Source organism: Schistocerca cancellata, chromosome 2, assembly GCF_023864275.1.
Source record: "Schistocerca cancellata isolate TAMUIC-IGC-003103 chromosome 2, iqSchCanc2.1, whole genome shotgun sequence".
Classification (NCBI taxonomy): Eukaryota; Metazoa; Arthropoda; class Insecta; order Orthoptera; family Acrididae; genus Schistocerca; species Schistocerca cancellata.
In genome coordinates this window covers 389,447,959-389,469,763 of record NC_064627.1, presented here as the reverse complement: position 1 = coordinate 389,469,763, position 21,805 = coordinate 389,447,959, and positions in this window count along the sequence as shown.

The following is a 21,805-nucleotide window of genomic DNA, read 5'->3' as shown; positions in this document are numbered from 1 at the left end:
CGAGCTAAAGTGGGTGAAATGGGGCCTTAATCGAAAAGTTTACATTTAAAGTGCGGAAATGTCAGACGTTCTAAGTTCCAAATTTCACATTTGACAGGAGAAGCTAATGACAATGTTTTGTTATGCCGGAGCCAAGGTAGCCCCTGAGGGCCTGCAACCCAATCACACCACAAAGGACGGGGTTGTCTATGTCCAAGGCGTACCAAAAGCACCATGGGAGTCACCGGCTATTTACATACAAGACAATGGAAACAGACATTCCGAGCACTACTTCCTGCAGGGGGAGCTCCAGCCACGGCCTGCAGGAAGTATCACTACGCCAAAACCTGATAGGCTGGAGACTGCTTCAAATGGTTCAAATGGCTCTGAGCACTATGCGACTTAACTGCTGAGGTCATCATTCGCCTAGAACTTAAAACTAATTAAACCTAACTAATCTGAGGACATCACACACATCCATGCCCGAGGCAGAATTCGAACCTGCGACCGTAGCGGTCGCTCGGCTCCAGACTGTAGCGCCTAGAACCGCACGGCCACTCCCGCCGGCAAGGAGACAGCTATTTAGGGGCTAGAACCAGCCCCGAATTCAGTTCACTCCCGATGCCGACCTCGTGGATTTAGACCGCTAGTGTGTGTGTGTGTGTGTGTGTGTGTGTGTGTGTGTGTGTTGCCACGAACCTTTATGGAAAATTAGAAGTGAACTTTTGTTTGCCTCGATTAGCAGACTTTTACTGGAATCGTTATTGTTATCTTTCTTTCGTTGTTCAGTCATCAGCCTTGTAAACTTACATAAATAAAAGTTGTGTTTGTGAAAAATTGCGAATTGTCAGTCACAACACAATGTACCTCTTTTTTACCTAATTATTTGTATCCAAAAAACTGAGAATGTATTCTGATACGACATAATTACGCTGCTCACCTCATAACGGCAAAAAATAATGAGACAAATTAGAAGATAGATATGAAACTTCCTGACATTAAAACTGTGTGCCGGACCGAGACTCGAACTCGGGACCTTTGCCTTTCGCGGGCAAGTGCTCTACCAACTGAGCTACCCAAGCAGGTACACAGTTTTAATCTGCCAGGAAGTTTCATATCAGCGCACACTCCGCTGCAGAGTGAAAATCTCATTCTAGAAGATAGATAGTTTATTAAGGACGTTCTAAGTGCCAAATCAATTTACTGTCTGGTTCTAAGAGCCAGTAGCACTGCGTTTTATTTGTGATAATACAAGTACAGAAATAGAGAAGTTATGTTTTAACTAACAGAACTGTAGTGAGGAAGCACCATTTCTAACATTTTTCAAACTTAATTTACAGGAAAACAACAAAATGAAATCGATGAAAAAATTTCTGAGTATTGGTTTCTGTTTTTTACACAACTCCATTCTTGAGGTCAAATGTTGCGAAATTTACTGTAGAACTCCCTGTGTTGTTGAGGAAGACATGACAACATCCTCAACAGATCTTTCTGTTTTGCAAATGTAAACATGACTTGTGTTTCAGATAAAGTAAAATATGGCATACGTCAGCCATGGTCTTTCCTCTTTTGAACTCACTGACATTTTTCCACTCTTCTCTTTTAGAATAAGAATTTTTAATAGCTATTTGAGCTTGATGAGTACGTGACACTTTGATCGTACTGCATTTAGAGGCCTAACACCATTACGTTGGCAATAATGTCTTGGTTCAAATGGCTCTGAGCACTATGTGACTTAACATCTATGGTCATCAGTCCCCTAGAACTTAGAACTACTTAAACCTAATTAACCTAAAGACATCACCCAACACCCAGTCATCACGAGGCAGAGAAAATACCTGACCCGCCGGGTATCGAACCCGGGCGCGGGAAGCGAGAACGCTACCGCACGACCACGAGCTGCGGACGGCAATAATGTCTTACTAGTATCTTTAAAATGAAAGAAGTCACCTGTGTGCATTGGAATTAGGTGGAATGGGTTCATAGCTTTGACTGCCTAAAAAAATGGTTCAAATGGCTCTAAGCACTATGGGACTTAACATCTGAGGTCATCAGTCCCCTAGAACTAAGAACTACGAGGGTTGTTTTTTAAGTAAGGACCGTTCGCGCGTGTAGTTCCGTAGTTCGCGCGGACGCCGCAACAAGCCACCGCGGCACTTGCCGGCATCCTTCCCGTTCACACTGATGCAAGTTGCAGCTCTGTAGCTGACGTGTACGCATCGCTGTGCTACTTTATAATGTTTACGATTATTGAATCGCCCGCCGCGTGTGAGATACGGTCAGTGATACGTTTTTTGACCGCGAGAAGCCTATCAGCTGCAGAAATTCATCGTCAGTTAACAGAAGTTTATGGATGAATTCAATAAGTGAAGGTAAAGTGCGTCAATGGGTTAGAGAGTTTAAAAATGGCCGTCAAAACGTCCATGACGAAGAACGCTCAGGCCGGCCCTCTGTGATCACTGATGATTTGGTGGCTGCAGTCGAAACAAAGATTCGTGAGGACAGAAGATTCACAATTTCCACTCTTTCTTTGGAATTTCCACAAGTTTCAAGATCGGTTTTGTACAAAATTGTGTCTGAAAACCTAAACTTTAAGAAACTGTGTTCTCGGTGGGTACCCAGACTCGTCACAGAGGACCACAATGGGAAGAGATTTGCCACTCATTGGACTTTTTGATTCGTTACGAGGAAGAAGGGGATGACATGCTGAGTCAAATTGTCTCTGGAGATGAAACATGGGTATCCCATATCACTCCCGAAAGCAAGCGACAATCGATGGAATGGCGTCAAGGTCAAAGGCAAACAGACGCTGTCAAAGCGCAAGATTATGGCAACTGTGTTCTGGGACCGGCGCGGTGTTTTGCCACGAGGAACGACAATTAACTCAGATGCCTACTGTGCAACTCTAAAGAAGCTCCGCAGAGCAATTCTAAACAAAAGGCGCGGCATGCTGACAAAAGGAGTTTTGCTCCTGCACGATAATGCTAGGCCTCACACCTCTCAAAAGACTCGGGATTTGATTGATTCTTTTTGCTGGGAAGTTTTGGACCATGCACCATACAGCCCCGACCTTGCTCCTAGCGATTTTCACCTTTTCCGGTACCTGAAACACCATCTTGGCGGGCAGCGCTTCAATGACGACGATGAAGTGAAAGCGGCCGTGAACTCTTGGCTGTCGGAGCAGGCGGCCGAATTCTTTGAAGAGGGAGTTAAAAACTTAGTTGTACGGTATGACAAGTGCTTAAATAAACAAGGCAACTATGTAGAAAAATTGTTAAAAGTGTGTAGAATCAGAAAATAAAAGTTTTTTTACAAAAGTATTTGTATCTTTTTTTAAAATAAAAACGGCGCTTACTTAAAAAACAACCCTCGTACTTAAACCTAACTAACCTAAGGACATCACACACATCCATGCCCGAGGCAGGATTCGAACCTGCGACCGTAGCAGTCGCGCGGTTCCAGACTGAAGCGTCTAGAACCGCTCGGCCACACCGGCCGGCGACTGCCTAAACAAACATGTGTAAATCTTGCGCAACAAAAGCCTTTCATATATATTTTTTTTTCATTTGCCTATATCGTAACTATAAAATACCTGTCGCAGTTCAAAATCCTGTGCCCAATCACACGAAACCGTGCCAGACAAAATGGAGGAGACTTTAATGCATGGCAGTTGGAACTCCAGAGAGAAGCACTTCTTTGCAATAAGATCGCGCGCCACCCAGCAATGAATGTTTGAAATATTTTCTCTATGATTTCATATTTGGAACAAGTTTAGAAACATGCAACAGAATGGTGAGAACACAATAGCACTGAAAACACTTTTTTTGACAAATGCAAACGTTTCTAACGTCCGCTCGTTGTCAAATTAATTCCTACTCTGAATTTAACAATTGTGTTGCTGACGAACGCAACAAAAATGCATCTGCCGCCTCAGAGTGAAGTTAGAACGTTAAGCCCTAGATGACAAGGTATAGTCGAACGTAACGCACTGTTGCAGCAAGTGGCAGTTTATAGCGGTGTGCGACATTATACTGACGACCTACCTGCCAGTACTGCGACCTTGAAGTCCAGCCTCACTTCCTAAACCTGTCAAAGTCACCTGACTTTACCTCCACACCAACACGTGAATTCTGCCTAATTAAGTTTTCAATACAACCACTCTTGGAGAATTTCAATACAGCCACAGATAAAGACAAACTAATTATTTTGAAAGCTATATCGTGGAGGCCTAATGTTCTAAAAATAAGCGGTTGTACATTCGTAATTACATCGAAACCTAATCAAAGATGGCGCTTATTGGAGTTCACAAAGCTTCCTCAAACGTGAGCTTGCCAGTACCAGTGGCACAAATTTCACACACGTAAACGTCACTCACCTAAGATTTTATGTTTTACTAACTCATGGTTGCACTCGCATATTATTTGCTTTGTTATTTTTATTGATAGGTGAGTAAGTCTGGAACCGAGCGACCGCAACGGTCGCAGGTTCGAATCCTGCATCGGGCATGGATGTGTGTGATGTCCTTAGGTTAGTTAGTTTTAATTACACTCCTGGAAATGGAAAAAATACCCATTGACACCGGTGTGTCAGACCCACCATACTTGCTCCGGACACTGCGAGAGGGCTGTACAAGCAATGATCACACGCACGGCACACCGGACACACCAGGAACCGTGGTGTTGGCCGTCGAATGGCGCTAGCTGCGCAGCATTTGTGCACCGCCGCCGTCAGTGTCAGCCAGTTTGCCGTGGCATACGGAGCTCCATCGCAGTCTTTAACACCGGTAGCATGCCGCGACAGCGTGGACGTGAACCGTTTGTGCAGTTGACGGACTTTGAGCGAGGGCGTATAGTGGGCATGCGGGAGGCCGGGTGGACGTACCGCCGAATTGCTCAACACGTGGGGCGTGAGGTCTGCACAGTACATCGATGTTGTCGCCAGTGGTCGGCGGAAGGTGCACGTGCCCGTCGACCTGGGACCGGACCGCAGCGACGCACGGATGCACGCCAAGACCGTAGGATCCTACGCAGTGCCGTAGGGGACCGCACCGCCACTTCCCAGCAAATTAGGGACACTGTTGCTCCTGAGGTATCGGCGAGGACCATTCGCAACTGTCTCCATGAAGCTGGGCTACGGTCCCGCACACCGTTAGGCCGTCTTCCGCTCACGCCCCAACATCGTGCAGCCCGCCTCCAGTGGTGTCGCGACAGGCGTGAATGGAGGGACGAATGGAGACGTGTCGTCTTCAGCGATGAGAGTCGCTTCTGCCTTGGTGCCAATGATGGTCGTATGCGTGTTTGGCGCCGTGCAGGTGAGCGCCACAATCAGGACTGCATACGACCGAGGCACACAGGGCCAACACCCGGCATCATGGTGTGGGGAGCGATCTCCTACACTGGCCGTACACCACTGGTGATCGTCGAGGGGACACTGAATAGTGCACGGTACATCCAAACCGTCATCGAACCCATCGTTCTACCATTCCTAGACCGGCAAGGGAACTTGCTGTTCCAACAGGACAATGCACGTCCGCATGTATCCCGTGCCACCCAACGTGCTCTAGAAGGTGTAAGTCAACTACCCTGGCCAGCAAGATCTCCGGATCTGTCCCCCATTGAGCATGTTTGGGACTGGATGAAGCGTCGTCTCACGCGGTCTGCACGTCCAGCACGAACGCTGGTCCAACTGAGGCACCAGGTGGAAATGGCATGGCAAGCCGTTCCACAGGACTACATCCAGCATCTCTACGATCGTCTCCATGGGAGAATAGCAGCCTGCATTGCTGCGAAAGGTGGATATACACTGTACTAGTGCCGACATTGTGCATGCTCTGTTGCCTGTGTCTATGTGCCTGTGGTTCTGTCAGTGTGATCATGTGATGTATCTGACCCCAGGAATGTGTCAATAAAGTTTCCCCTTCCTGGGACAATGAATTCACGGTGTTCTTATTTCAATTTCCAGGAGTGTAGTTCTAAGTTCTAGGCGACTGATGACTTCAGAAGTTAAGTCGCATAGTGCTCAGAGCCATAGGTGAGTAAGATGATTATTGTACGTGCAATAACGTCAGCTGACCTCCCGTGTGTACCTGTCTGAGTAAGCATAGCTTGTGATGTCTGACCCTGACCTTCCCCTGTCCCAGCTGCCTCAATGCACAATATTATCGAAACTTCATAGATATGCTAATGTGTTAATGCGGAACCGATTTACGCCGTAGAAATATTAGTTTCAGTTTTGGCCAGCAGGTGCAGATTTGGCACTCTGAATGCAAGAGCCTCGCGCGATTAGCCGAGCGGTCTGAGGCGCTGCAGTCATGGACTGTGCGGCTGGTCCCGGCGGAGGTTCGAGTCCTCCCTCGGGCATGGGTGTGTGTGTTTGTCCTTAGGATACTTTAGGTTAAGTTATGTGTAAGCTTAGGGACTGATGACCTTAGCAGTTAAGTCCCATAAGATTTCACACACATTTTTTGAATGCAAGAAAGACATACAGAAATGTTTCCATACGCAATCAAATACAAATTATAAAAACTTTGTATAAAACTTTTTAAAATTTTTAAAATCCTCTGTATATTGTCCTAATCGGGTTTAATATTAACAATGTTTACATCGAGATGACCAGTTTCGGTCACAAAGATGACAGACTTCCTATAATTACAAGTTACGATCAGAAGGTCATCAGCGGTAACAATATCATAAGACTTCAGTAGTTAATAGCTTCATGCCATGCCACGGGCAACCTACCTTCATAATCGGAAGGGATGCGCTGCATACGACATAAGCTTCGCTACTTTCGTCTAAGTTTCAGCAGTTTGTCGCGAGCACAAATATACTCCCTGCACGACTTAGACAACACAACCAGCCCAGTATGAGGATTAGCAAAGCCGAATGTCCGATCGAGACCGAGCGACACTCATGGCACATCCATCCAGTTCAATCTCCGAGCCGTGTCTCCCAAAGGCCTGTCACCCCACCACTCACTATTCTTATTGACTGTGACACAAGATACTACAGCTTACTAAAAAGCAACACTACCTGTAGCTGTATCATTCTCTTCGACTGAATGGGCTGTAGGGAAACTCTTTACTTTGACGAATGCTGCTAGTTCTTTAATGGTCACGAAATTAAAATTTATGGTGGACAATTTTCCCCTGTGCTTATTCATTGAGTTGAAAAAAGTCGTGAGATACTTCCTGATATAGTGTCGGACTTCCTTTTTTCCGATGTGGAGCAGCACCTCGTCCTGGCATCGACTCAACAAGTCGTTGGTAGTACCATCCAGAAATATTGGGCGTCCGCAGCTCGTGGTCGTGCGGTAGCGTTCTCGCTTCCCACGCCCGGGTTCCCGGGTTCGATTCCCGGCGGGGTCAGGGATTTGCTCTGCCTCGTGATGACTGGGTGTTGTGTGATGTCCTTAGGTTAGTTAGGTTTAAATTGTTCTAAGTTCTAGGGGACTGATAACCATAGGGGCCGGCCGAAGTGGCCGTGCGGTTAAAGGCGCTGCAGTCTGGAACCGCAAGACCGCTACGGTCGCAGGTTCGAATCCTGCCTCGGGCATGGATGTTTGTGATGTCCTTAGGTTAGTTAGGTTTAACTAGTTCTAAGTTCTAGGGGACTAATGACCTCAGCAGTTGAGTCCCATAGTGCTCAGAGCCATTTGAACCATTTTTTTTGATAACCATAGATGTTAAGTCCCATAGTGCTCAGAGCCAAATATTGGGCCATGCTGCCTCTACAGGCGTCCAAAATTGCGAAAGTGTTCCGAGTGCAAGAGCTTGTGCACGAACTGACCTCTTAGTAACGTCCCATAAATGTTTGGTGGGATTCATGATGGGCGATCTAGGTGGCCAAATCATTTACTCGAAGTATCCCGAATATTCTTCAAAGCAATCGTGAACAACTATGGCCTAGTGATACGGCGCATCCTCATCCGTAAAAATGCTATCGTAATAGTCTCCAAGTAGCCGAACATAATCATTTCCAGTCAATGATCCGTTCAGCTGGACCAGAAGACACAGGCCATACCATTATGGAGTAGCCACCATCTTGGACAGTGCCTTGTTGACAACTTGGGACCATGGGGTCTGCGATACACTCGAACCCTACTATCACCTCTTACCAACACAAATCGGGACTCATCTGGAGAGGCCACGGGTTTCCAGTCGTCTAGGGCCATCTCCTATGGTCACAAGTCCAGGAGAGGCGCTGCAGCCGATGTTATGCTGTTAGCAAAGGCACTCGTTCTGTCATCTGCTGCCACAGCCCATTAACGCCAGAGTTCGCCGCACTGTCCTAACGGATACGTTCCTCACACTTTGATTACTTGGTTATTTCACGCGGTTTTGCTTGTCTCTTAGCACTGATAACTCTACACAAATTCCGCTGCTCTCGGTCGTTAAGTGGAGGCCGCTGACCATTGCACTGTCCGTGGCGAGAGGTAATTTTTGAAATTTGGTATTCTCGGCACACTCTTGACGCTGTGTATCTCGAAATACTGAATTCCCTTACGATTTCCGAAATGGAATGGTCCTTGTGTCTAGCTCCAAGTACCCTTCCGCCTTCAAGGTCTGTTAATACTGGTTGTTCAGGCATAATCACGATGGAAACATTTTCATATGAATCATCTGAGTACAGATGACTACTCTGCCAATGCAGTGCCCATGTATATGTCGTGTATGCGATACTACCGCCGTCTGGGTATGTTCGAATCGCTATTCCATGACAAAACTCGTACACAAAATCCAAAGTGAAGGTTGTCCACCCCTGAAAACTATGTCTTAACTTTGGCTTTGAGTCCTCTTTCAGCACTTCTGTCCCTGCTCCTCCTCTTTCCAGGCAACTCTGGCTTAGCTCGCCATGCTGACCCGCAATACTGCGGGCCGCCGGCTCTATCTGCCGCTGACCGCTCTACCTTGCGCCCTCATGCTCCAACCGCTGCCGAGTAAATTCTGACAGGCTCACTGAACCGAAGCTCACATATGGGATGTTCAAAAAGTCTCTCCGCAGTGCCGTATGATTGTTAGCCGCGCGCGCCGTATGTCGCAGTGAATATACCGTAATGAAACTCAGTGAAATACAAGTTATTAATTTATTGAATATTCATTTTTACTTACAAATTTTCACATTAAATGTTGAAAGTGTCCCCCCTGTTGTTGAATACACAATTCAATTCGTCTAATCATGTTTACAAACACAAGCTGTAACATTCCTCCTGTAATGGCTCTGAGCACTATGGGACTTAACATCTGAGGTCATCAGTCCCCTAGAACTTAGACATCACACACATCCATACCCGAGGCAGCAATCGAACCTGCGACCGTAGCAGTCGCGCGGTTCCGGTCTGAAGCGCCTAGAACCGCTCGGCCACTGCTGCCGGCTTTATTCTGTAACAGAAACAGTGGAAGTGGATATCGCAGTTTTCAGTTCACAGATGGATTTTGGACGGTTTTTATAAACAGTTGCTTTCTCTGCACTCCAGAAGAAAAAGTCAGGTGATGTTAGGTCAGGCGGTCGTGGAGGCCAAAGTCCCTGTGATATTATGCGATCATCAAAAACATCAGCGAGCAGTGGCATTGAAACGCGAGCTGTATGCGCGGTTGCACCATCTTGTTGAAAATAACCGTTTAGTATTTCACTTAACACAAGTTCTCCTATGAATTGGTACAGAATATCCCTGCACTATCGTTGAAAAATATGGGACCCACAATCCGACGTCTAGAAATCGCAATCCAAACTCCTGTCTTCACAGAATGAAGTGGTTCCTCATGAATACACAATGGATTTGTAGTACTCCACATACGAGAATTTTTCGAGTTCATGTACCCGGATAAATGAAACCACGCCTCATCAAATGGCTCCGAGCGCTATGCGGCTTAACTTCTGAGGTCATCAGTCGCCTAGAACTCAGAACTAATTAAACCTTACTAACCTAAGGACATCACACTCATCCATGCCCGAGGCAGGACTCGAACCTGCGACCGTAGCGGTCGCTCGGTTCCAGACTCTAACGCCTAGAACCGCACGGCCACTCCGGCCACCCCTCATCAGTGAAAAACGTTTCATTAAGAATATCCCTTCCATTTTGTTGAACGAAATTTTTGAACCATTGACAATAATGTAGTCTCTTGCCATGATCAGTATTTTTCAGTTCTTGCACGACTGTCGCTTTGTATGGGAAATGTTCTAATTTTTTCCTTACAGCTGTGTGAGCCGTTCGGACACTAACATCGATTTCCTGGGCGAGTTGTCTTACTGACTTGTTCGGACACACGGACATTTTATAAGAAATATCGAGTAGTTTATCCTCAGATAAAACGTTAGGACGACCACTTCTCGGTGCGTCTGTCATTGGACCCGTACTTCGAAATTTGTTAATTAAATCTCGCACAGTATCGCGAAGTGGGAGTGTTGTCTCCGGGAAAACTGAATTAAATGTTTGACGAACTGAAACTGTCTATTTACCGCCAGCTTTGAACACTTGTTCGACTAAAACACACGTTCTTCAATGGTTGCCATTTTAACAGTGACAAAAACGAAACAAACGAGCGAAGGAACTAAACGTTGACGTCAACACGTAACGACACACACCAACGATACTACTGACGCTGGCTTAGATAAACGAAACAGTGGAATGTTGGGAGAGCCCACTTGAAGGGAAGTAACCCAGGCAGGCGAACAGTCACACAGCACGCGAGGCGAACAATCATACGGCACTGTGGAGAGATTTCTGGACGCCCCGTATCTCAATTATACTCGTATATACTCCGATCCTTATTCTGTTTTCACTATTCTTATTGTAATAAAATAATGCATCAATTCACATGTTTTCCATCTAATTATTTCTTTTAATTATTATACTCAATTGTTTAATTCGTTTAATTCTCAACGCAAGCATTTACGGTGTTATGGCCATACACTTCCATGTCTCAAAATGGCACTTAGAACGTTTGACATTTCCACTCTTCATTTGCACAAAACAGGACAATTTTAATGCTGAAGTCAATGGTTGTTCACAAACGCACATTCGGAACTAATTCACAAATGGCTCATTTGGTGATTGATCTTTGCTTCTGTCCTCATATCCTTTCACTTGCTTCAGTTTTCACTATTAATTATGACAGACTCCATATAATGACACCTTTCGCTTTTCTATGAAAATACACGGTAGATCTAATGCAACATTGACATTCAAATACTCAACTATTTTCGGAAAAATTTCATCTGATGTCCATGTTAATTTTTTATTGGTTTTATTAGAAGCAAAGTTGGCTACCAGTGAGTAGTTCAAAGACAGGGTTTAGGACTGCCCAAAGAAAGTGACAGACTAATCATCCTATGTTGACGAACGATTAGTTACAATAAGTAGCAACATGGTACACAAAAGTATTACTTAGAGAAATTATTCATTACATATGTTTGCCAACACTGTTCACCAGATGTTCCATTGTTCCCCGTCACTGTCAAAAAGACAGTGAGAAGAATGTCGGCCGTTGGTGTTGGAACCATTCTTCATCTTATGATTTAGTATTGGCAGCTGTCCAGAATTCTGGAAACGGGGAAGTCGCAAACTGACACATCAGTAAGGTAGGGAAAATTAGTGGACAACATAGTGATCTGTCACTTGTCGAGTTTTCCCTATTCTTATATCCAATTCATTAGTTCGATATTGAGCAGCAGAGATTTTTGTAAGACGTAAATACTGATTCCCATTCTGTCTAAGAATACGTAAGACTCGACTTAACTACACTTCTTAAAAGTATTAACTAAATAGGAATTAATATAGCAAGGTGATGATGACTTTAATTATTCCAGAAGCAGAGATGATCACGTCAGTAGTGTAAATGAAAGGCTATTACGAAAATTGGATTCCACGTTGAGAAATGACAGTATGAACTCCTGCATTTTGTTGTGAGCGGACCTGTAATTGCAGTGTGGAGAACAATGTTCTGAGTAACTTGTGCAAGCGTTCCAAGTCAAGCAAACCGTCACTGGAGGACTTCTGAGTGTGTGTTCCTATGTGTTACGGAATTCTGGAGAAGGGAACTGCACATAAAACAGTTAACAGAATGATTATTAAGCCACGAGCTCGTAGTCCTCTTTAGAAAACTTTGGTGGCAGTTCCTTTAGAAATATTGCAGAACAGGACTTGTCTATGTGTAAACCGGACAGCAGCATTTCCAGTTCGGAAAATCTCAAGGAGGTGATATTGTATCAAACGCGCTCTGGTGTGCGATTTAATCAGTCAAGACCAGCGGAAAAATGCTCCTGTAGCAGTATAAAAATGTGAATATGCTCCTGTTTATTAAATGATTCTGACTCAAAAGTGGGGTACCAGTTGAGTCATTCTACGAGGGGCGTCCAATAAGCAAATGCAACACACTTTTTCAGAAACCGTGTTGGTTTTATTCATAATTCCGATACACCATATTATTCCCCGCTCTTTTGGGTACGAAAACCAGTTTTTCAACATAATCTCCGTTCAATTCGACGGCCTTGCGCCACCTTACTGGGGGGGCCTGTGTTCCCGCATCATGGTACCACTCTCCTGGTCGACGTAAGAGCCAACGTCTTGTTGCATCAATAGCCTCTCTATCAAGCGCGTATTTCTTCCAACAGAGAGCTTGCATCACAGGGCCAAATAGATACAAGTCGTACGAGATCCTGTCTGCAGGGCGGATGAGGAAGAAGTCCAGCGATGTTTTGTGAGCTCCTCTGAATGTGCAGACTTATGTGAGGCCTTGTCATGGCGTTGTCATGGAAAAGGAGAAGTTCGTTTGCGTTTTTGTGGCGAGGAACACGCTGAAGTCGTTTCTTAAATTTCCAGAACGTAGCACAATACACTTCAGGGTTGATCGTAGCACCATGAAAGAGGACATCAAACTGAATAACCTTCAGACTTTACCGCCCGCCGCTGTGACCGAGCGGTTCTAAGCACTTCAGTCCGGAACCGCGCTGCTGCTACGGTCGCAGGTTCGAATCCTGCCTCGGGCATGGATGTGTGTGATGTCCTTAGGTTAGTTAGGTTTAAGTAGTTCTAAGTTCTAGGAGAATGATGACCTCATATGTTAAGTCCCATAGTGCTCAGAGCCATTTGAACCATTTGAACTTATTGAAAGCACTCGTGTCTTCCTCAGCACCTTTAAAAATGTTTCCAAAAATTTTGGTTTGCGAACATATTCGTACTCTCTTTAACATGCAACTCATCTCTCACTCACACAGGTTCCCCTAACTGCAGCTCGCTCACAGCCACTAGTCTTTCGCTGTAAGTCGTTCACAAACATCCACTCCCATATGCCCATTCTTACCCACTCCTTCAGGCCAATTCATTGTCACGGTCTCTTTGTGTCTCTCTATCACTGTGTGCTGTCTCACAGCCACAGTCTCCTTTGTTCTTTCCTACAACTACTGTTTCATTCATTTCCTCCCACTGCTGTTGTCTCCTCTCACTATTACTATCTCTCTCTCTTCCTCGTTATTGTTGTCATAGACTGTTTCTAATTATCACTGGCTCTTATTCACTTCCACTTTCTCCTTCTCTTTATTCTTCTCTCACTGGCATTGTCTCCTTTGCTCTTTTCCTAGCACTGTTCTGTCACTGTGTGTCTGATGTATAGGTTATTTATAAAGAAAATCGAATTTAAAGCATCATGTAGGATATAGTGTAAACATAGTTAAAACTGATTAAGCGATTGCCCACAAAGCTTCTCTCAGGAAGTCCCTGATCACTGACACATTATTAACGGCATGTATAGTATTTTCCAGTACCCCTTCAACAAAACCGTAACCTGTGGCTAAAATACTAAGTATTATTTTTAAATAAGCTTTCAGGAACCATGGGACCTTTTCCGATCGTGTTATTCGCGCATCAGTCCAGAAAAACAACCAAATACGCATAAGGAAGTGCTACATTTCATTGTAGTAAAACAGATATACTAATTAAGAAGTGTTTTATAATACGCTACTAACATTAAGTAGTAGTAGGTTTCCAGAAAATTACAAACAAAATGTCTATAATCTTTTCCCACTAATACGCAAATCTAGGAAGTTAATAGTACAGTTTTGTTCGAGTTCTATGATGAACTTATTATTAGTGTGCATGTCATTCAGCAAAGCAGCATAATACTGTATGTCATGCTCGCTACATCTGAACAAAATTAGGACGTCATCAACGTGACGTTTATAATAAACAGACACAATATGGAGCTATTGCATAGAGAAAACCGGACTTGTTAGAGGAATTAGAGATTTACAGTGCAATTAAAGAGCCGGCTGGAAGTTTGTGGCCATCGCCACATCTCTTCCGCTTCGCCCAGTCAGCGAGCTGAAATGTCGGGCTACAGCTCACGTGCCTGTGGAGTGAAGATATTGTGCTCATTTTGCAGCCTAGTCGACGTTCTCTCCTGTTTAATTAATTATTGTATTTTTCGCTGTGTAGTACATAAAAATATTTGTTTTGGTGGCTGTATCTACGATGTGTGTTGGCCGGACATTCGCAGCCATCACAGTAACACTTCAACTTCGCCTACTCCATGACTGTAGACATCAAGCTATGATACCTTATCTGGGGAGTGTTGGCACTGCACTAATTTTGCAGCATATTCTGCGTTGTCTTCCATTTAATTATTTATTGCATATCCCTTTCCTGCATCCCTGTTCTCTTCTATTTATCTCACATACGGATGGCCAAAAAAGACCTTTTATGTTTATATTTTTGCACATATTTTTTTCACTTTTGTATTGTGTTATGAAGTTATAGTTTGATATGTGAACGATGGCGGTTCGCGCAGCTCGAGACACAGACGCGGACTGAATTGTTGCCGGTTCCAAGCGACAGTTGGGGTAAGTGCGTACAGGTGCTCCGCTCTTGAAGAAAGCGTACATACTGCAAATTACGTCTCTCGCTTGCTTGTGCAGAATTTGTCCTTTACCACCATCATGATCCGTGACAACTCGCAACAAATGGAATAAAAAGCCACCAAATAACTCACTATGACCACGTTTAATGCTCGCATTGACTATGACATTCATAGTAGAGAGCTGAGAACACCAATGAACACTCATTGGCTGTCGGAGGACGCGTGACGTAGATGCGCAAAACAAGCATAAACTCGATCGCCATCGTTCCGGACTCCAACTATAGGTATATATTGTTTAATACTTTTATACGCTATTTACTTGTTGTATTTTATTGTATATGCCACATCTTCGTATTTATTCTACCCCTGTGCACTAGCGCGCCACCTATCGATATTTTGAATTCACTTGTGGGCCTATGAAAGCATGGACAGCCGATTAGCCTCCTTACAACCCTGAATGGTGCACATACGACTAGACGCACTGACATTCCTGTACCTAACATTATTTGGTTGACAGGTTACTGGTGTAATGACACTGTATGCAAGATAGTCACGTCCGAGCTGGCTTGTAAGATGGTATTCTACTCTGCATAGCTGTGCTTGTTTTTTTGCATTTAATTGCATTTTCTATTGTATTTTGTACTGACGTCGCTGTTTATCATGAATACCTAAAATTTTATCTCGATGCTATATCCGTTATTTTATTGCGATCCGACTATTACACGAGCGTCTGTTGTGATGCACCCATTGTCTCTTACCCTCATTTTACGAGCAGAAACTACACATGTATATTTTATAATCGGTATGTAACTGACCTTAGTTTGTTATAATTAAACTGATAATGTTTCGAGTGCTGTAGTGCGGGCATATGAAACATCGAATGTATGTTCATTAATTGTGGCACTTACGGATTACGCTGAAAAAATTAATGCATCCCGTTTCTGCCACCAGGTGAAAATACGGCGCTGTAAGCATACAGAACGTGAAATGTGTCCTGTTTTGACGTCAGTTTGCTGCTAGTCATTTGCTGACTCGTTTGTATTTCTTTAGTGAAGTGACTCTTCATGTAAAGACTTAAGAAAGTTGAAGTTTTCCGTACGGAATGCAAGAAAGACCGTGCACTGCTGGTAAAGTTGTTTTATCAGAACGGCAGCAGTGGCAGCGCCGCGCTGAGGAAGTATCGCCAACAGCAACAACTACGAAGAGGTCCCGTGTCAGCATATAGGCTAAAGAATATTATCAGGAAATTTTTAAGAAACAAGTGCATTGCGTGGTTGAGCAGGAAGGAGGAGGTGGCCCATTCCCATGTCAGTTGAAATCGCTGTAGCTATAGCCGACCGTGCAGCACATGCCTCAAATTCTGCAGCGTAAAATCTCCTTCTGTGTGACTTTCGTTTACTGGAGGGGATAGAAAAATTGTTGACTGCTTGGTGAGATAAACATCATTTAATAATTTTGAAAATCAGAGACGCCCGCACTTTGAGAATGTTTCTCGATGGAATCATTAGCCGCAGCACACAAAAGGGATTTACATTTGCGAGAAAGGTACGGACGTGTTATTTTCTAGTGCCATATTTCATGATCTAGGAAAAAGAAAACTGTCGCTCTTTTGATCGGTATGCTAGAGGCAGAGGCCTTCTGTGATGACCTGATCTTGACTGTGAATTCGGGAAGTTAAAGATTGCAAGCTCTTGAAAAAAGTGAGAATTATACTCGCTTAATATTTACTTACCGCGCAAGCGGCCATTTTGACACAGTCAAAGCCAGCCTGGAATAAATCCCGTTTCACTAACCTCCTTTTACAGCCTCGAGGAACCGCTAAACTCATTCGCCTTCTCTAGAGTAAAAGGTGCCATAAGACAATAATAATTTCGTACTCCGATTTCTTAACTTGAATGTTTATTATTAAACAATGAACGGACGCACTCCCGCCTGCCCAACCTGTATTCAATGCTAAAAGTAAAGATACGAGAATGTGACAAAATATGATCAACTTTAACATCTACTGTTTCTCTACAGAGACCATAATATTCCATCTGGCCCCGAAATCATGCATTCTAGCTGTTCGGCAGGCATTGCTCGAGCTCTCGCCCCTGGTCGACAGTTCAAACAATTTTGCGCCGCATTTTACACTTGTATTCCTATTACATACAGAATGAGTACCAGATGTAGCCTCGAGATACACTAGAAAGCCGTGACTTCGCCCTTTTTTTTGTTCTGATGCAAATGGATATGACATACTCTTTGGATGGACGATGCACATTTTACTCTGAGCGGAGCCGTGAATCACAGCACGGTCGTATACGAAATTCTTCTTAGCCGTGTGTTGTACAGGAACGTCCACTGTACTCAGCTTATGAGACTGTGAGGTGTGGTTTCCCGAGCTCCTTCACTCTTGGTCCGTTCTTCTTCGGCCTGTTAGGTGTACAGTGACAGCTGCGCGTTGTAAGGGCCATCTTGTGTAACACGTGATTAAAGCTCTGCAAGAACGCAACTGTGTCCACATCACTATTTTCATGCAAGACGGGGCAACACCACATGTCGCTTACCAGGTGAAAGACTTGCTTCGAGAAATCTTCTGTAATGAACGCATCGTCTCTAGAAAATCTCAGGATGTGTGGCCTTCCAGATCCCCCGACGTAAATCCGTGTGACTTCTGGTTGGGGGAGATATCTGCAACATCGTGTCTATCACGGATATATTCATCTCATCCTGACCTGAAAGGTAGCATATGATGACACGTAACTGTCTTTACACTGGATATGCTGCGAGCAACTGTCGACTGCGCTTTGTTATGGCTGCGGCGTGTTGCTGAGTGGGGGGACTATACTGAACACCTGTTGTAACTTGTGACCGTATCCTAATAAACGTTCCAGAACTACCATTATCTTGTGTTTGGTTGCCCCTCCGCTTTTCCTGAACCCACACCAAATTCTGACTGCCTACAGGGATATACACTCCTGGAAATTGAAATAAGAACACCGTGAATTCATTGTCCCAGGAAGGGGAAACTTTATTGACACATTCCTGGGGTCAGATACATCACATGATCACACTGACAGAACCACAGGCACATAGACACAGGCAACAGAGCATGCACAATGTCGGCACTACTACAGTGTATATCCACCTTTCGCAGCAATGTAGGCTGCTATTCTCCCATGGAGACGATCGTAGAGATGCTGGACGTAGTCCTGTGGAACGGCTTGCCATACCATTTCCACCTGGCGCCTCAGTTGGACCAGCGTTCGTGCTGGACGTGCAGACCGCGTGAGACGACGCTTCATCCAGTCCCAAACATGCTCAATGGGGGACAGATCCGGAGATCTTGCTGGCCAGGGTAGTTGACTTACACCTTCTAGAGCACGTTGGGTGGCACGGGATACATGCGGACGTGCATTGTCCTGTTGGAACAGCAAGTTCCCTTGCCGGTCTAGGAATGGTAGAACGATGGGTTCGATGACGGTTTGGATGTACCGTGCACTATTCAGTGTCCCCTCGACGATCACCAGTGGTGTACGGCCAGTGTAGAAGATCGCTCCCCACACCATGATGCCGGGTGTTGGCCCTGTGTGCCTCGGTCGTATGCAGTCCTGATTGTGGCGCTCACCTGCACGGCGCCAAACACGCATACGACCATCATTGGCACCAAGGCAGAAGCGACTCTCATCGCTGAAGACGACACGTCTCCATTCGTCCCTCCATTCACGCCTGTCGCGACACCACTGGAGGCGGGCTGCACGATGTTGGGGCGTGAGCGGAAGACGGCCTAACGGTGTGCGGGACCGTAGCCCAGCTTCATGGAGACGGTTGCGAATGGTTCTCGCCGATACCCCAGGAGCAACAGTGTCCCTAATTTGCTGGGAAGTGGCGGTGCGGTCCCCTACGGCACTGCGTAGGATCCTACGGTCTTGGCGTGCATCCGTGCGTCGCTGCGGTCCGGTCCCAGGTCGACGGGCACGTGCACCTTCCGCCGACCACTGGCGACAACATCGATGTACTGTGGAGACCTCACGCCCCACGTGTTGAGCAATTCGGCGGTACGTCCACCCGGCCTCCCGCATGCCCACTATACGCCCTCGCTCAAAGTCCGTCAACTGCACATACGGTTCACTTCCACGCTGTCGCGGCATGCTACCAGTGTTAAAGACTGCGATGGAGCTCCGTATGCCACGGCAAACTGGCTGACACTGACGGCGGCGGTGCACAAATGCTGTGCAGCTAGCGCCATTCGACGGCCAACACCGCGGTTCCTGGTGTGTCCGCTGTGCCGTGCGTGTGATCATTGCTTGTACAGCCCTCTCGCAGTGTCCGGAGCAAGTATGGTGGGTCTGACACACCGGTGTCAATGTGTTCTTTTTTCAATTTCCAGGAGTGTATTTTCACCTGGTGGCAAAGAGTGGAATTATTATTGTTTTCAGCATACTCCGTGAGCGCACTGATTAATGAAAAATACCTACGATGTTTCAGCACCCTACAGTGTATACTGCCTGCGCTGCAGCAGTCGGAACGCCGTCAGTTTAATTACAATCAACCGATATTATTAACGTTTATATAATCTCCTCTGGTACTTTTCCTTAGTACAGTTATCAGTTATTTTTCCAGATCTGAAGATGGTTGCGTGATCAGCTAAGATGGCTATTCAAGAAATGAAAATTACTTTTCAGCGCAAAAATACTGGTATAAGCATGAGTATTCAAATACAGAGGAATGTAAACAGGCTATGGCGCTACAGTCGGCAACTGTGTCTGGAGCACTTGTTAGATCGGTTACTGCTGGTGCAGTGGTAGGTTATCAAGATTTCAGTGAGTTTGAACGTGGTGTTACAGTGGGCGCACGAACGACGGGACACAGCATCTCCGAGGTAGCGATGAAGTGGGGATTTTCTCGTAAGACCATTTCACGAGTGTACTGTGAATATCAGGAATCCGGTAAAACATCAAATCTCTGACATCGTTGCCGCCGGAAAAAGATGCTGCAAGAGCGGGACCAACGACGACTGAAAGTGGCAGAAATGCAACCCTTCCGCAACATGGTGCAGATTTCAATGCTGGGCCATCAGCAAGTGTCAGCGTGCAAACCATTCAACTAAGCATCATCGATATGGGCTTTCAGATCCGAAGGCCCACTCGTGTATCCTTGATGACTGCACGACACAAAGCTTTACGCCTCGCCTGGACCCGTCAACACCGACATTGGACTGCTGATGACTGGAAATATGTTGCCTATTCTGACGAATCTCGTTTCAGATTGTATGGAGCGGATGGGCTACGGGTACGAAGACACCGTCATGAATCTGAAGCTGGCGGAGGCTCTGTAATGGTGTGGGGCGTTGATGTGGCACCCCTCTTATGGATTTATGGACATCCCTGCAGGATTCGTGATGCATGGCGTAAATTCTCTCCAGCATTACTTCAGACATTAGTCGAGTTCATGCCACGTGGTGCTGCGGCACTTCTGCGTGCTCGGGGGGCCCTACACGATATTATGCAGGTGTATCGGCTTTTTTTTGTTGTTGTTGTTCAGTAAGTGAAAATGTGGTGATTTAACTAGAATTCCCAGATGTATCACAAGTATCGATCAGTTTCCCATTGACAGTACTTAAGTATAATACAATTTTTAAGCAATGAGGTGAAGTTCTGCTACCAACACAATAATCACAAAATGACAGTGAGCTGTGGTTAACCTATATCACAAGGCATCATACTGTGACCAGTGTAAGCATAACACTGGTACCACACCAAAACCTACATCCAGGCTGGCCGACACACCGACGCTCATCGTTAATCCGTTGGGCGAATTTAATGCGGCATCCACAAACCTCCCCATCCTAGAAGCGGCGCTTATTTCGCGCACGGCTATCCGAGTGGAAAGATGCAGTAAATTACACAGTGAAGTATTTACAACCATAGATAATGAACACAAGTGAACATTGTAAGCTGCAAGCGTTTACACACGTTGACAATATACATGTAATATGAACAAAAAACAGTCACATACAAAAAACAGAATGAAGTGTTAGCTAAATAATTAAAGAGTTAATGAGTAACTAGCATAAGTTACAGACATAGATGGCCATGGAAAGCTGTAGGTGTGTACATGTCTTGACCTTTAATTTGTGGAAAAATGGTAATACAAAATAATAAAGAACAAAACACACTGAAGAGTCAAAGAAAATAATACACCTGCCTTATATCGTGTAGAGCCCCTGCGAGCACGCAGAAGTGCCGCAACACGACGTAGCATGGATTCGACTAATGTCTGAAGTAGTGCTGGAGGGGAATAGACAACATGGATCCTGCAGGGCTGTCCATAAATCCGTAAGAATACGAGGGGTTGGAGATCTCTTCTGAACAGCAAGTTGCAAGGCACCCCAGATATGCTGAATAATGTTCAGGTATGGGGAGTTTGGTGGCCAGTGGAAGTGTTTAAACTCATAAGAGTGTACCTGGGGCCACTTTGTAGCAATTCTGGACGTCTGGGGTACCGTATTGTCCTGCTGGAATTGCCCAAGTCAGTCGGAATGCACTATGAACATGTGATCAGACATGATGCTTACGTACGTGTCACCTGTCAGAGTCGTATCTAGACGAATCAGGAGTCCCATATCACTCCAACTGCATGCGACCCACTCCACTACAGAGCCTCCAACTAACTAAACAGCCCCGTGCAAACATGCAGGGTCCATGGTTCAAATGGTTCAAATGGATCAAAGCACTATGGGACTTAACATCTGAGGTCATCAGTCACCTAGAATTAGAACTACTTAAACCTAACTAACCTAAGAACATCACAGGATTCGAACCTGCGACCGTAGCAGCAGCGCGGTTCCCGACTGAAGCGCCTAGAACCGCTCGGTCACAACGGCCGGCGCAGAGTCCATGGATTCATGAGGTTGTCTCCATACCTGTACACGTCCATCCGCTCGATGCAACTTGAAACGAGACTCGTCCGGGCAGGCAACAAGTTTCCTATCAT